The sequence below is a fragment of the Notamacropus eugenii genome, chromosome X, assembly GCF_028372415.1.
Source record: "Notamacropus eugenii isolate mMacEug1 chromosome X, mMacEug1.pri_v2, whole genome shotgun sequence".
Classification (NCBI taxonomy): domain Eukaryota; kingdom Metazoa; phylum Chordata; class Mammalia; order Diprotodontia; family Macropodidae; genus Notamacropus; species Notamacropus eugenii.
Window position 1 is genome coordinate 79,531,682 of NC_092879.1, and position 17,421 is coordinate 79,549,102.

At 36.2% G+C, this 17,421-nt stretch overlaps 1 protein-coding gene across 1 annotated transcript in view; it reads left to right on the forward strand.

The window, feature by feature from the left end:
- LOC140515231 (connector enhancer of kinase suppressor of ras 2-like) overlaps positions 1-17,421 on the forward strand; it is a 570,766-nt gene that overhangs the window by 352,485 nt on the left and 200,860 nt on the right. The window lies entirely within an intron of this gene.

Consider the following 17,421-nt stretch of genomic DNA (forward strand, 5'->3'; position numbering starts at 1 on the left):
AAACTGATCTGCAAAAGTGCTGAACTGGAAGCAGTAGTGAAACTGAGGGTTTAGACAGAACTGAATAGCCAATCAGAAAGTCAATCAGAGTACTGATTTTGCATGGACTCTGAACAGAAAAGATTCCTAATGGAAATATTTTCTGGGTGCAAGGGCATTTTTGAATTAAACTACAAAATACTGTAAGTAGATTTCCTCTCATAAAAGTTAATGAGATTCATAATCCTCTATCACAAATGAACAGAGTTCTGTCACAATATGTATGTAAAAGAAGGACCTGAAAATTTTGCATATTTAGCCACACTGATCTGAATAGTTGTATATTGTTATTCAAAGCTGAAATACATTTACAGATGCCAAGCACAATTTTGTCCAATATTCTGCATAGATGTTATAGTCATTTCATTACCACCAAAAAAAGCCTGTTTTCATTTAGTTCTTGGCGGGGTTGAATCAACCATTACTCACATTTTTTCCCATTCAGCAACCTGTCAGAACTACCTGACCCCTGCCTAGGTGATTGAACTGAAAACTAGATAGTTCCATGTGGTTACTCACATGAACAAGATTGCTCCTTTCTTCCATTACTGGGAGTAATATAACCCTTCAGAGCCCCATCCTGATGTCATAAGAAAGATATTTTTAAACATTAAACATCTTGACTCTTTATGTTTCTTTTGATGGCTGTCTATAATGCCCTAATTTTTTGGTCTGACATTCTTCAAGAAAGAGCCACATTTTTTCTTTGTTTTTCTTCTTATAACCAATTGATTTTTTCACAGCTTAGTTAAATGACGGGTAAAGAAAAAAAATTGGATTTGGAGCCAAGAAATCCTAGGTTCATATCTCACCTCAGACACGAGCTGTCTGTGTGACTCTGAGCAGGTCACTTACCTAACCTCTTTCACCTTCAGTTTCCTCGTCTATGAAAATGGGTATAATAATGGCATTTACCTTATAGATGAGGATAAAATGAAATAATGCATATAAAATATTTGCAGACCTCAAAGCACTATATAAATGTTAGCTATTATCATTTGTTTTGAGAGTTTTTCATTGTATACAAGGAAGGACTAATTGACTCTGGGATTCCCATTTGAAGTGTGTCCTTGATGGCCTTGAAAGAAACAAAGGAGTGTCACAGGATCCCAGAGTGGACCAGGATCTATCACCATGTTAGCCTTACAAATCTCCCTTATAACATGCTTGAAAATCACCAGCATCTGGTAAACCACAGTCACTGGATGTAGTCCTTTCCATTTTTGAATACTTTTCATTGTTGGTAATTTCCTTCTTATATTGAACCCAAATCTATCTCTCTATAATTTTTATTCATTTATTCTAATTCTTGTCTTTGAGACCAAGTCTAATAATTCTTAATCCCTTCAATCCATAGCAATCTTGGAAACATAGGGATACATAGAACATGGACTGCATTTAGGCCTAGTCCAATACAGCATTCCCAATGACCCTGTGGAGAAGGAGAAGATCCAATGGGAATGTCCTAGTGTGCTGGCACAGCTGGTACACACAGTATGCATACCTTTGCTTTGAAGTATTTATATAGAGTTCATGTGCTCCATGAATCTTTTTTAATAGGATAAGTGCCCCCAGCTGCCTTAACTGACCCCCATACTTCATGGTTTCAAGTTTCTCTACCAGCCTGGTTGCCCTCATCTGGACATACTACATATTGTCTAATGTTGTTCCTAAAATGTAATACTCAGGGCTGAAAACAAAATTCCAGATATCACATGACCTATAATACAATTGGCCATATTGCCCCCTTCTTCTAGACTCTATACTTCTATTCAGCATATTATCACAGTTTGATTGAACTTGCATTCCACCAAAATTTCTAGATTTCTTTCACATACTGTTACCTAGCCATGTCTGTCTCTGCCATCTTGTACAACTGATATTTGTTGATTCAAAACAGGAACTTCCATGCATCCTTGTTAAATTTCACCTCACTAAATTTGGACCATTGTTCCAGATTAACAGTTGTTGGGGAAGTCTGAATTCTGTCTCTTGATATATCTGCATACTCTATTTCCAGTCATGCCCAAATATGGTGTTCTTTTTGCTGTACCAAACTACAACTGACACTTCCGCAATAACAGTAATTCCTTTATATATTCTACAGTTTCTTAAAAAATAGTGGTCAAGTTTGCCAGCCTGTCTCTTATTACCTTCTCACTTACCTTGAGCTTCAAGTCACTCTGAAATATTTTTTACATACTTTTTAGTATGTATATAGTCCTGCATAGAGAAGACAAAAGTAAACTAGAAGTCGAATATCGCCCCTTTCACTCCAGAGTGTAGGGCATCTCCTTATTTTTGTTCCCAACACCCAAACAAAGCCCTGTTTGATGTTCCTTAGCATTTTTATAAACCCATATAAGAATTTAAATTTAGTGTATTAATAATTCACCAAACCCATTAGAACAGCAAATAAGACCCATTATTCAGCAAATCTGGAAAATATTCCAAATATCCATTTGGAATTTGGGATTCCTACCTCATAAGGCAATGCATGAGTGCTAATTCTTTCTTTTGAGGATACCATCTTTACTTCTTCAAAAATAAAAACCACTCGCTGACTGAAGAATCTCCAATCCCCCATTTCTGCCTTAGGAATGCCATCATCTCATTTACCGGTGCTGTAAGAAGGTCTTACTCCCTTCCAATATAGTTGTAAGCTTCTTGATAGTTTCTATATGTTGTTATTGTTGTTCAGTCATTTCAGCCATGTCTAACTCTTTGTGACCCTATTTGGAGTTTTTTGGCAAAGATACTGGAGTAGTTTACCATTTCATTCTCCAGCTCATTTTTACTGATGAGGAAACTGAGGCAAATAGGGTTAAGTGACCTGCCCAAGGTCACATAGCTAGTAAGTGTCTGAGGCCAGATTTGAACTCAGATCTTCCTGACCCCAGGCCTGGTGCTCTATCCACGGCAACACTACCTAGCTGCCCTCCTAGTTTGTGTAATAGTAGCCAAACAATGAATTTTTAAAAATTCTTTATATACTGTTCTCAAATATTTCAAAAGTATCATGGTAAGGTTGTAGTCATACAAAACTGACATATAACTAACATTAGGCCTAGTCTTCCTGTTGATCCTGTTTGTGGATGACATTGTGCTGAATGTATCAAGCCTTGGAACATTTCAGAGCCTCCTAAATGAGACCCACCATCTCTCATAAGTGTACAGCCTATCAGTCCATGCAGGGAAACCCAAGTCGATAAAGAGTGCCTATTGGCCAAAATATAGTTATTCCATTTAGTCCATATATCTTGAACATGAATGCTGAGTTGATCCCAGAACCAAACAGGAAGAGGAGAACAGACTGGATTATCTTTGAGAAACAGCTAGATTCTTTAAAAGTCTCAAAAAAAAGAAAGACCCATCTTTTTAACAAGGGATAATTGTTAGACAACTGGAATATTCCACTGGTAGCCATTTAAGGTCAAGAGAACAAGAGAAAGGCCTCCATCATGTTGAATGTATCTTCTGTGAATAATTTATGGGAATTCATGAACTAGAGTCCCACAGAATGAGGAGCCATAGAAAAGTTGCAATATGTACCATCAATGGGAGCATCCAGATGACTGAGGTCACAGAGTTATTGCTACAGTGAAAAAAAAAGCATGCCCCAATGAGTAGGAATCACTATTTAATTAAAATTCAATTCAGTAAGCATTTATTAAGCACCTTTTGTGTAGATAAAAAAGACAAAGATCAAACTGTGCCTTCACCCAAAGAGCTTACATTCTACTGGGGCGGGGATGACCGTATAGGTAGGGAAAAGCAGGAATAAAAGACAGAGTATGCAGAATGCTCAAGGAGTATTTCATGGAGGAGTGTCATAATAGCTAAAGGAGTCAGGGAACACTTTGTGAGAATATAAAAGGTAGAGACAAAACGTAGGTACACAGGGCTTCAGCTTAAGCAAATGACAAGCTGGAATTTTATTTGGCAGAATTGATATTCTTCACGTTGACAACAAGACTGAGTATATCTGCAGTATGTGTAGAGATTTAGGACTGAATAAGGGGAAAAGTGAGAGCCTTCATGTCCCACTGGTACTCAGACAAGGGCAAGAGAACCTGAGGAAAGTCAGCATCACCCGGGTGTACCCACTGGGGAGGACTGAGAGATGGGCATAGATGAGTTATGAAAGGTATGAAGGACTATCCATACTTATGAAAGCACAGAGCCAGGAAAGCACTGTGCAGTCAAAGTCACATGAAAGCAGAACTGTTCTCCAACTAGATTTTAAGCACCTAGAGGGGAGAAACAGTGACCTTGTTCCTCTTTGTGTCTCCTGTAGCTCTAAGCACAAGGCTCTTGAACAGATGTTCAATAATTAGTTTTTGATTGATTAGTTAGCTGTCAGTCAACAACATGTTGAGCCCCTTTTTTTCTGAGGGACATGAAAGAAATATAATTCAATACCTTTAGTCTTTTTTCTTTTCAGTGGAAAGGTAGAAGATACACACACATAAAAAGCATAAAGCATTTACAGTATGAGGCCAGCAAGTACAAATTAATGCACAAAAATACCTATGATGATGGGCAAAGTCAACAAGTGATTGAAATAGGGTAGTTAATTGAGGGCTTCATCCTAAAGAGGTTAATTTTGAGCTGACTTGTAAGGCTAAAATTGGAAGAGTTCATGAGGATCCTTTGAGATTAAAGTTGTATCTACCACCCCAGGGGCCTGTTGTCATCCCTCAGGCTACTTCCTGCTGGCCTACATTTTCCATGGAGAGCGTGCCCACTACCTTCCTTCATTTGTATCTTGTGTAGTGCTCATCCTTTCTGGACATGTAGGTTGTTGATCCTTTTGAAAGGAAAATTAAGACAGTAGGAGTAGACCTGGGCAAGTGAATTGACATCTTCCATTTTTATTTCTCCCATTCTTAACTGAAGCGTAGATAGAGTAAAAAGTTAATCTTACCTAGAAATATTAAAGTCAGTGAAAGTCAGTGCTAAGTGTTTATTAATTTTGAATAGAAACTTTTTGTGTGACTCCGTGTTTTTAGGGAGCATCTTAAAGCTGGTTCAGTAACATTTTTTATTCAGCGCTGAATGAAGGTGATGTACATTGCTAATGTTAATTAGATGTTAAGCAAAACATCTATTTAAACTTTTCTGTATTTCCAAATGTGACTGTAGGTCATTATGAATAGGATTACCTACTCATTTGCTACTTGTGACTTCCATATCTAAATGATTCCCACTCATGATTTGAGGAAAATTATTGTGGAAACAAAAGTTTGTGAGCAAATTATTTTGCCCACCAGCTGCATTATTACTGTACCCTTATCTGCAAACACCCTGTAAGTCATATCCTTGAATTTTTCAAATGTGTGTTTGTGCTCTTGAATAATGACTAACTACATGTATTGATTTTCAGAAAATCCAGCCTTTAAAAACCAGAACATACCTTTCTAATGCTAAAATTAGCGAAGTATTTGCCTGCTTAACCAATCCTGTTAAACTGAGGTTCTGCTATGAAGCTGTCATGTTTCAAGGTCCAAGTTTTGACCCACAGTAGACAGGAAGCCACAGTCTATCAGATATAACACAACCCATTAATAGTCTCTTTGATTGGTGGTAGCCACAATCACTAATGAGGAAGTAGCTCTTACAGACTGAAATAAAAGAAACTCATTTAAATTTAGATGAAACTTGTTATCAGGCAAGATGAGTGAATACTGCTTTGTTCACTGTTTACCCACCATTAACGAAGAAATAGCCTAAACATTGAAATATTTTCTTTATATCATATGAAATTATGCCTGTGAGTTTATGTTAACATAGGTAAGTTTGGGAAAATCTTTGGTGAATTTTGGGAATCCAATGAAAGAAATCAGGTCTTGAGAAGTATTGCCCATTCTTCACATCTTTTTATTTATGCTAGCTTAATAGTGCTAAGGTATTCATATCTACATATATATGAATTCCCTGAAGCATTATCTTACCTCACAATAACCCCCATATTTAATGGTCTATTAATATCTTCTCAATATCCAAGTTGACAAAGCTAAGTACTGGAAAAATAGTAATTTTATTGCTGAGAATAACAGGTAGTTTTCATATCATTTCAGACTTAAATACTTTTAGTTTTTAGCTTATTAGTATTAGACATGGTAAGTAATTGTGTTCATTTCAGACATTAATCCAGTAATAAAAATGCTGATTGTGACATGGCCTCAAACAAAGTGCTGTTCATAACAATAAATAACCTAGGGGCTGGATGGAATAGATGATCAAGTGTGTACTAAATTGCCTTAAAAACTATGCATAAACGGGGCCTCTACTAGGGGCCTGGATCTGCAACTTTTATTTTGCTGCAATGCCGTGATTAAATTTTAAATATTGATATCAGATTTGCATTTTTCCAGTCATTTGGAATCTCACCGGTCCATGAATCTTAAATATCATAAGGAGCTGTGAGATTTCTTCAAGTAGTTCCTTGAACACTTTTAAGGTAGATTTCTTCAAGTTTACTTTATTTAAAGCCATCAAGCTCAAGGAAGTAATTGGTGACTTAATAAGGCCTTGTATGAACTTTCATGTCCGTGCTGTGTTTGAGGTCTAAAGTTGAATTGAGATGGTAGGCAACCATCATAGCGGGGAGGCAGCTCAGAGCTTTTCTGGAATAATATAGTCTATGTTAGAACTGATCTTAAAGCTGAATTTCAGAGCTTGAAAGGACCATAGGAGATCAAGGCTATATATTGTTTTTTTTCCCCTACTCTCATATTATATTACTGGATTTCTATTCTTTTTCTATTCCCTTTTATTTTTCTTGCTTTGTTTTTGTTTTGATTTTTTTATTTAATTTATTTATTTGTTTTCAGTTTTCAACAATCACTTCCATAAGTCTTAAATTTTCTCTCCCTCCCTCCCTGAGATGGCATGCAATCTTATATGGGTTCTACACATACATTCTTATTAAGCACATTTTCACATTAGTCGTTGCATAGAAGAATTAAAACGAATGGGAGAAACCATGAGAAAAACACAAAACAAAACAAAACTTATAAGCAAAAAGTGTCTGCTTCATTCTGCATTCCAATTCCATAGTTCTTTCTCTGGATGTGGAAGACATTTTGTATCAAGAGTCCTTTGGGAATGTTCTAGGTCCTTGCATTGCTGAGAAGGGCTTAGTCTATCAGAAACAGTCCTCACACGCTGTGGCTGTTACTGTGTACAATGCTCTCCTGGTTCTGCTGACTTTACTCAGCATCAGATCATATAAGTCTTTCTAGGCCTCTCTGACGTCTTCCTGTTCAACATTTCTTATACCACAGTAGTATTCCATTACATTCATATACCAAAATTTATTCAGCCATTCCCCAATTGATTGGCATCCCCTTGATTTCCAGTTTTTTACAACTATCAAGAGCTGCTAGAAATATTTTTGTACATGTAGGACCTTCTCTTGCTTTATTTTTTAGGTAATTTTTTCATCCCTCCTTAGTTACAAGTCATTTTATACTTTTCAAACCTATTGTCTTGTTTATATATTATTCTTTTTCAATTTTCCTAGAAGACCGTGTTTTAGCCAAATTGACCTCCTATAAATAATATTTTGAATTTTTCCTTGTTCTTAGTGTATCATATTCTTTTGCCCTTAAACAAGGCATGTTTAGTTAACCATGTTCTATCTTTAGCCCCCTTACCCATGCAACTCCAGACCCTTTGTTCTCAGTGTTCCAAGTTTGCCTTTTGAGATCTATATTTTAATATTTTTAAAAATTTATCTTCATACATTTATTGTTCAAAGGTAGATTTGAATAATAATTCCTAGAGAACTAGATCAGGTAACTTTCATAATTATTGACTAGAAAGAGAATTCTTAACTGAATGAAGGGTAGAGATGATCACAAAGATAGAATGATTTCAATTATATAAAATTGAAATGAATTTCTTTCATGAACAAAGCGAAGGGAAGCTATTGGTTGGGGGTGGCGGGGGGAGGGAATCTTTGTATCAGATATCTCTTATAAAGGTCTAATATCCAAGATGTATAGGTAAGGAACATAAATATATGACTAAAAGCCATTCCCCAGTGGATAAGTGATCAAAAGATTTGAAAAAATAGTTCTCAGAAGAATTGTAAACTCCTAACGACGATATGAAAGATTGCTGACCTACTTTTTTGCTCTTTTTTATTCTTTTTAATGGAGACAGCTCACTGGGTAGGGCATGGGGGATATCTGCATTTCGAAATGAAGTAATGATCTAGAAGAAAAATCTATTAATATTTTTAAAAACAGGTTTATGAGAAAGCATTTGAAAGGTACAGAAGCAGAGAGATGACAAAAATAAATTACAATAGTAGGTATACATGCTTTACAAATCAGGGGAATATATTAAAGGTTAAAATACATTATCTTTATGTTATGCTTCAAGTCAGTCTTATCAGAAATATTACATGATGTGTGTAATGAAAAAGATCCTAACACAGGTGGGAATGAACAATTTGAAAATTCATGAATTGTTATTGTTTTCAATTTGATTATCAAGCTGAATTATTTATTTGATTTCAATGAGTGGTTCTGCTTTATTTGTTAGGGGCCAATGAAAATTATTTTAATTTAGTCAAGTCTTATATTTTATTACAATGAATCAAGCTCATGTTTTCAGGCGCTGATACCTCCAAATATACCATAAGGAATTAATGATACTAACAAATGAATAGTCTTAACAATAGATATAAAAAAAGCTATAATTGTTGAATTTTTAACTTGCTCTTCTATTATAAAAATTGAGCATGTTGTGTTTAGCAAGTAATATGTCAATATTATAGCATGTTGTGTTTGGCAAGTAATATGTCAATATTATAGCATATTCCCACTTGCAAGCACGATTTTCTTCACAGAGTAAACAATGAATAAATGTTTGTTGTTTGCTGAGCAAGTAACAAATGACTGAATAGTTTGAGGCCTTCCCTATACAGTAATAAATAAAAGCCTTTATTAAGAGAGGGCAAAATAAAGATGAACTCTTATAAACACATCACAGTGAGATACATTCATTTATGGTAGAGGCAAAGTGTGGCCATCACCACCAAAGAGGACAAAAAAAAAAAAAGAACCCTCCAGTGATACTTAGGTGCTTATTAGCTAAATGCTGTGGCCACTACTGCTCACTCCTAACATTTTCTCCTCCCCCTCCAAAGTGTCAGCTTCCCAACTTTCCCATAGACCACCACTGGATGAATGTGGGAAGAATGTCTGTTGTAAAAGAAAATAATTGGTCTGTTCCTTAACTTAAAACAATAGAGTGATGCCATATAATATTCATTTGCTTTTCATTAACTACCTCATTATCAAAAAAAGAAAGAAGTTTACTTTAGGAAACCAAAAGGTTATGTCTCTGATGCTAACAGTGAAAATAATTATAAAATCCATTCAGAAGCAACATATTAAAAGTTACCTGCAACATTACAATAAGTCATTATAAGCAAAGCCAATGGGCCATGCTGGAAAGCCAGTGTTTTGCCTTAGCTTAACATCCTTTTCCCATAAATCCCTCAGCTTTGCTTCACTTTTTACGTTAACAGCAGGAGACTATTATCCTGTAACCATGTTCTACTCTGTTGTCATTATCTCTTAATTAGAAAGCTTGTCAATCATGTCAGTCTATTTACTTTTATGTGCAGTGGTAGAAGAGGAGGAATTTAATTTTCTAACCACATAATCCTTTCTGCAGAAAATAGAGCATCCAAATACACAGCCAGCACCTCCCCTTCTGGGTCACGGTTGGTTCCCATTTCCAAACTGACATCCTCTTTTCAAGTGAAACCTTTTCCTATGAACTTAAAAACATTTTTTTTTCTTTTTGTTTCAAATTCCACGGTCCTTCCTAACCACATCAGTCCGCATTTTGCTCCTGGTGCCTGAGCCAGATAAATGATCACAGCCTCATTTATCGCCTTCTGCGTTGACATGGACAGTATAACTCATAACAGAGTCCATTATCTGCCTGGTCAGGCACGCAGCAACAGGGACTGTTCCATAGTGCTTCCTTTGACCACACAAATCCTTTTCCATGAAATAACATGAAGCACTGGAGGATATTCAGCCAATCCAACTGCCCAATTAGCAGTATTTTCTTAGCCACATCAACCTTCAGAGAGATTCCTTTTTACTAAATGGTTGATACCTGTAATATTGTAATTGTCCTGGGCTGGAAAATACTCCAAGGCAAAAATGTGATGCTGACATTTTAATGTCGCATATTAATAGGTTTATAGATGTCTCATGGGTTTCTGTCTGTTAGGAAGATTTTATTTAGTTGTTTATGTATTAATATAAATCTGCTTAATTTTAGCTTAGATATTAGAGTGTCCTGAATGTTTATTAGCAAAATTAGATATTTAAAGAGATTTCAAATTTACTTCAATATTTTGATGTATCTGTGATCCCTTCCAGAATGTATGTCTCAATCAATCCATGCCTCCTCATCCTGGAAATCTTCCAGAGGCGGTCCATTCAGTCTGCTGGGGGCCTTTCTCTAAATCAGTTGACATTTCTAAGATAGTGACACAGGCTGTCCGTTAGTTTGCTTTTGTTCTAACTACATAACTTTCCCACCTTGGTATGATGTAGTAGAGTGCTAGACTTGGAACCTTGAAAACCTGAGTTCAAACCCCACTTCAGGTGCTTATTAAATATGTTTCTGGACAATTCACTCCACTTTTGTGTATCCTTACCTCAAAAATGAAAGCACTGGACTCAGTGGCCTCAGTCCTGTCCAGCTCTAAATCTATGACCCTAAGATGATTTTTAGTATATCTATGCCACTTCTCTTGCACAATTCTTGGTCATATTGCAGCCTGGTCATTCTCCAGTCATAAGTTTTTTATTGATCTCTGGGTGAACTTCAACTTTAATTCTTCAGAGACTTGGGTCTCTGATTTGTACCAATAAAGCATAAACAGAATAATATTTTTGTAAGAAAAAATATTTCAGGGAAAAGATTGGAGTCATCAAAAGGACAAAGCTGTTTTCTAATGGCACTCAAGTTTCCTTTCTACCTTCTTTTTAGTTTTGGCCCCAGTTCATTATCTATGCATAGTGACATAGAGGCAGCTGAGTATCCCAGTAGGTAGAGTGCCAGACCCAGAGTCAGGAAGACTCATTTTCCTGAGTTCAGATCTGGTCTCAGACACTATGTAACCCTCAACAATTTACTTAACCCTGTTTGCCTCAGTTTCCTCATCTGTAAAATGAGCTGGGGAAGGAAATGGCAAACCACTCCAGTATCTTTGCAAAGAAAACCCCAAATGGGGTCATGAAGACTCAGACATGACTGAAAAAAAATGATGTGTACACACACACACACACACACACACACACACATAAAATGCCTACACTATCCCCTGCCCCCCACTAACTCACTGCCCTTAGGGCCTCTCCAGCCAACTGCACACCATAGTCTAGACAGTTGGTAAGCTTCCTAACTTATTGAACCCTTTCTCATATGGACCTCAACACTGCATCTTTGACCTCATTCTTGTCTTCTCTAATTCTTGTGACTCCTTATCACATCCAGGATCAAATATTCAATGCTGTATTTGGCATTTAAAGTGCTTCATAATCTCACCCTTTCTTAACCTTTCCAGTAACTAGCTGTACTATCTGTATTAACTGTACTAACAGTCCAAATACAAAAGTTCTTCAACAGCAAGCCCTCTAGTGCCTGTTTTTAAATTACAGTAGGTCAATGGCGTAGACAGGGAGGTGGCATCATGCATAGAGTGCTAGACTTATAGTTCAGCCACTTAATCTTTCTCAACCTCAGTTTCCTCTTCTGTAAAATGGGAATAGTATATAACACCTAATTCTCAGTGCTGTGAGGATCATATGAACTAGCATATGTGAAATGATTTGTAAACCTCAGAGCTCTAAAAACAATTCTAGCTATCATTACAGCAGTGCTCAAGTAACTAAGTCATAAGTGTTCCAAGGTAGATAGCAGTAGGAAATCCTTGGTAATTGAGAAATAAAATAAAACATTTAATAAAAAAAGTCAGTGGAAGAAACAAATGACTGGGCAAAGAAAATTAGTAGACATTTAAACAAACAGTATATCCCTTTGAACATTTGTCAAACAATGTGTTGTCATGTCTTTGAATTATCAAAACATTTCACTTTTCCATGAATTACCCAGATAATGTTTACTAAGAAATGCACTAAGCATCTAGCATAACCTACCACGTCAGGCAAAAGCCTGACTGAAAATGAAGGCACGTGTAAGCCCATGGTTCAGGCATTTAGAAAGCTCATCCAGTCAAGAGATTTATTTGTGCACTGTCTGCCTGCACATGTGGGGACCTTGCAATGCCTCGAATACTTGAAGGCTCAAAAGATGTATGGGCCTAGAAACAGGGTTTTCTAAGGGTGAAATTGCATCTTGACTAAAGAGAGTCCTTGAGGCCAATACCCAACCAGAGAAGAAGCATTTTCAAATTAATTTATTAGAGTTTCATAATCATTTATTAGCTATAAGACCAGAAACTCCCTGAGAATAGATTTCTGGAGAACTGTCAGTCTATGAAAGTCACACTCATGGGAAAGGAAGGGTTGGGGGGCATGGTGGTAGTTAGGAAATTCACACACACTTGTGAAAGACAACTACATTTCTCTTCCTTAAAAGAAAGTAATAAAATAAGCTAAGGAGCAGTCAGTAGTACAAACAAGGATTTTTGCAAACGTGACCCTAATTAATCAATGTTCTAATAGTTTTCACTATATCAAGAAATTGGCCTAATTTCTGGCTATAGCCTAAATAGAACTGATTTCTATTCTAACCTTACTATTGGTTAAAATTCCAAAGTTCTTTTCAAGAATTAATTTCTTGACTTGTCTTCCATGTCTGCTATTTATTTTCTGATTGATTGATTTTGATTCTCTGCTAAGGCTATACCTTAAATATGGGCATTGAATCAATCATTTATTTCAATTACTATTTTGAACATTTTACTTCTGTGATCTTAAAGAATAATCATACTTGTTACATAGTCCTTAAAGTGGTCAAAAGCTTCAGAAACATTTCTGGGGTCTGGTGACAGAATCTGAGAACTAAAAGTGACCTTGGAAATGTCCTGCCTGTCCCCACAGCCCACCTGCACACTTACCTTACAACTGGAAGTGAGACTCCCAACAGGGAAGTGCCTTGTCCAAGGTCACATGATTGAGGAATGGGTGGAAGATCCAGGTCTCCAGATTCCAAATTCACTGTCTGTTCTCTTACACCATATGGCCTCTTCATTTCATGGTAGCAGCTGGATTATACTATTTAACACTTGGGTTACATTGCATAGCCTTAGCTCTGAAACAAAAGGATCAGTCACACATTTGTGACACAAGTAGAGACTTTTAAATGCATTCAACTCCTCAACTATATTAACTTTTTGCCTGCTTTCAAATTAGATTTTAAGCCAACTGATTTCTTGGCAGGAATGCTACTAGAGTTTGCATTGAGTAACATCAGTACAATTACAAGGCTATAGGGATTATGAAGATCAATGGACTGTTTTCACTTTTCTCCTCCCTTAATATCACCTTAGAAAAAGTGTTTCTCTCTCTATGTCTGTAGACAGAAAAGATCTTAAAATGTAACTAAATATTGGTCTAAGAACATAAAAATGATAAAATTAGAGTTTACAACATCATCATAACTAGGCCCTTTTTGCTATTATTAGTATGTTTAAAATGAAAATCTAAATTATGATTATAACTGACCACTTCCAATAGTTTTGGACTCAGCCTAAACATCACTTCTGACAATTCAGTAATTCAACAAATATTTAATGAATGTCTCCTTCATGTAAGATAAATACAGATTCCATTCCTGCCTTCATGGCAGCAAAAACAATCAAGGCAACACTCAAATAACTCCAATACAAAGTAGTTCACCTGAAATGCCAGAAGATAGGCCTGAATTGTAAAGGTGGGTGGTTCAGAGACAGATAGATCTTGTCCTCTGCAGGACCCAGGAAAAGCTTCCCAAAGGAGGTGACAGTTCATCTAGATGTTAGAAGGGGAATATGAGTGACTTGGAGGATGCTTGAACAAAGGTATCTAGATGATAAATTGTTCAGCATGTTCCAGGGACGCTAGATGGTCCAAGCCACATGGGTTGTGGGTGTTTGTGGGGAGAGCTAGAAAGGGGAAACGTTTGAAAAGGTGGATTGGGCCAGAACATGAAGGGAGTTCAGTACCAGAGAAAAGATTTAGACTTAATTCGTTAGAAAGTGGAAACTACTCTATATCTTTGAATAGGTGAACTCTATTTCAGGAAGGTTTAAATGGCAGCTTCACATTGGCTCTATTAAAGAAGGGAGAGATTGGAAGTGAGTAGGCTTTTGCAACAGTTTAGCTAAGACAGAAGGAAGACTGAAGCTGGGGTGGTTAGAGCAGATGTAGAAGGGAACAGAAGTAGAATCAGCAGAATTAGGAAGTGATTTGTTTAGTGGAATAGAAAGAGCCAGAGAAGAGACAAAGATAATGTTAAGTTTCTAGCCTGGGTGACGGGAAGGATTTGAAGTACCCTTAGGACCTGAAATTGGGAAGTAAGAAGGAGGAGCTAATTTAGGGAAGAGGGATGAAGCAGAACAAGGAGTTCACTTTGGAGCATGTTAAGTTTGAGATATCAGTGAAATACCAAGGTGGCACTGAGTTTAAAGTTACTTAATTGGAGTATTATTGAGACAATGGCATGTTAAACCTCTTAGAGCATTTCTGTCTGCTTTGTGAATCTGACCGAGCATTCCAGTGAAATTTAAGTATGCGGAAATAAATCTGGATGCCCTCTCCCCATGCTTGCTGGGAAAGGCCCCTCCTAACACTTAAAGAAGCCTTGTTTCCTGAGCAATTCTAACATTAGTGATGAAGCATTAGGAAGAATGTCAAGTAAAAACAAAAGCCATACTACAATTACAGGCCTGAAGAAGGAAAAAAAAAAAGAATGTTGACAAATATTTAGAAATGTGCTTTTCAAGTGTAAAATGTGTTATTAAGTACAAAGATTGGAAGAAACCTGAAATAAAGAGCTGCTTTCATTAAATATAACCACTAATGAATATCACACAAAGCATTTACCTTTAATGAATATGTTCTGAAACCAATAAAAAACCATTTGATGCATAAATGGGAGACAAGGGATAAAAAGCCACTTTAAAATATGAAGATTAGGCAACATAATAAATACCTTAAATAACAATGGAGAAGTCCTACTATGACTCAGGATGGAAACAGCTATTTACTATGATTATGGCTCACTCCTTTAAGACCTGGAAATTTTCATTTCCATACAAGGGAATTAGTCATAGCCATTATAGCAGAAAGAGGCAAGAGGATGGTAATTCGAACTCCTATGTATTTTTTTAACCTTTATGAACTTTAGTACACCTTAATATCTTATTTTTGGCTAAGTGAAAGACACTGATCTCTCTGATAGATGGAAACTAAAACTAAGAATGTAATGAAATGTATCAAACACATGGGGTAATCAAATAAATGAATAAATATTCATTTAAAACTGAAATTATCATTTGATTAAAAATATACTAGATTTTGAAAATGATCCTTGAAAAAACAAATAATTAAGGCATTATGTCCTTCTAGTGCTTTTGAGGGGGTAAAAAGCCAAAGGAATGCTAGAAACATGGACTTTAGAATGTCAAATGAAGTGTCAGGATGCTTCCTCACGGTGACAAGAGAGACATTTCATTATCCATAATATATATCTGAGAGAAGGAAGACTGTGCTGATAGTGATTTATTTTTCAGAAGTCATTATTACTTTCAAAGGTCAACTCTGTAAATGTTGATCTAGGCCAAGGATTCTTCACCTCATTTGTGTTCTAGATCCATTGGATAGTCAGTCTACTGAAGCCTATGGAAATACATGAAGCAAAATTCAGAAAATGACAAAGCAAAACAACTATATTGAAATATAAGTATTCAAAATATTTTAAAAACCAAGTTTGTGGACCCCAGATCTAAATGATTCTTTCAGGAAGCAGTGGCTCAAAACTTCCTTGGCCTATTACAGCACAGGCCACCAGACAGCTTCTCTGTCCTCCAAAGCCTATCTTATTGACCATACCTCTTTTACTGTTTTAATTAAAGAATTCGGACATCACTGACAAAATTATTCAGCATTCTGTAACTTGGCATGAGTTTATGAGGTCATTAATTAAGCTAATAATTAATAAAGGGAGGTAGCCTTCCTGCCTTTACTTAACCATGACTGGAAACTTTCACTTGAAATGTTGACCCTGCTGAAATTCCAGTTATGATACCACAAATCTTGTCCAAAATAGTCTTTCTGGGTTTGTGGAGTTTGCAATAACTTTAGGTGTCTAACACTGGAGAACCTGAGGACGGACATGTCAAACACTCCAGCCACCTGGCAGTATGCCACACTCCTGAGTGGGACCTGATCCAGATTAAAATGTAAAATTAGTAAATGTTTAGCAAAATAAATAAAAATACAATGGGACATAGATAATAATAATAATTATATTATATGGTTTTCTAAGTCAGTATGCAATCTGCAAAGATTATGTATGATTTTAGTGGCTGCTACTTCTGAATTTGAACCACAGTCATCAGAAATGGAGTAGTGAAGCACCTCCAAACAGACTCGGTTAAGGGAGGCAGGATTGCAGGCCTTTTTTTTTGATGGAATTCTATGGTTCTATTCCCCTAGAAGTTCACTCCTTGCTGACTTTACTGACAAGAATATTCAGGATCTGCCCTGTGTACCTATTTTCAATAAAGACAGATAACAGTAAGATACTACATATAAAGTTCTTTTCAAAATTTAAAATACTATAGAAATGTCAGAATTTTACAGATCCTCTGCAACCCCAGAACCTTTTTTTCCATTTGGAGAATAGATCTTGTGGGAGGGGAAGCTTCTAATCACTTTAATTGATTTATTTTTTTTATCTGAAAATGTCTCCATGAATTTCTAGGTTGTTTTCTGTATGTTCAAAAATGGCCATATAACTAAGGTAGATTTTTTTACTTTGAGAAGGCTTAGTATGTGACCAGCTGTTTTCTTGGTTTTCTGCTCTCAGGTTATGTTGTTTTTATTCCAACTGTGACATCATGTATTTAGGATTATTGAACTATATTCCAGTTATTTCTCAGTAATTACCTGATTTGTTAAAGTTATATGGAATTCAAATTCTTTCTTCCAAGAGCCTAGCCATTCCTAACTTGGAGTTATGCATGAATTTAAATAGCAGGGCTATTCAGTACTGCAACCAAATCATTAAAAAATATTAAATACCAAGATGGCCCTATTGCTTCCTAATTAAATAGCCCTTGTTATGCCCTCTTACTGCTCTCTCTTATTGACATGAAACCCTGACAACAAT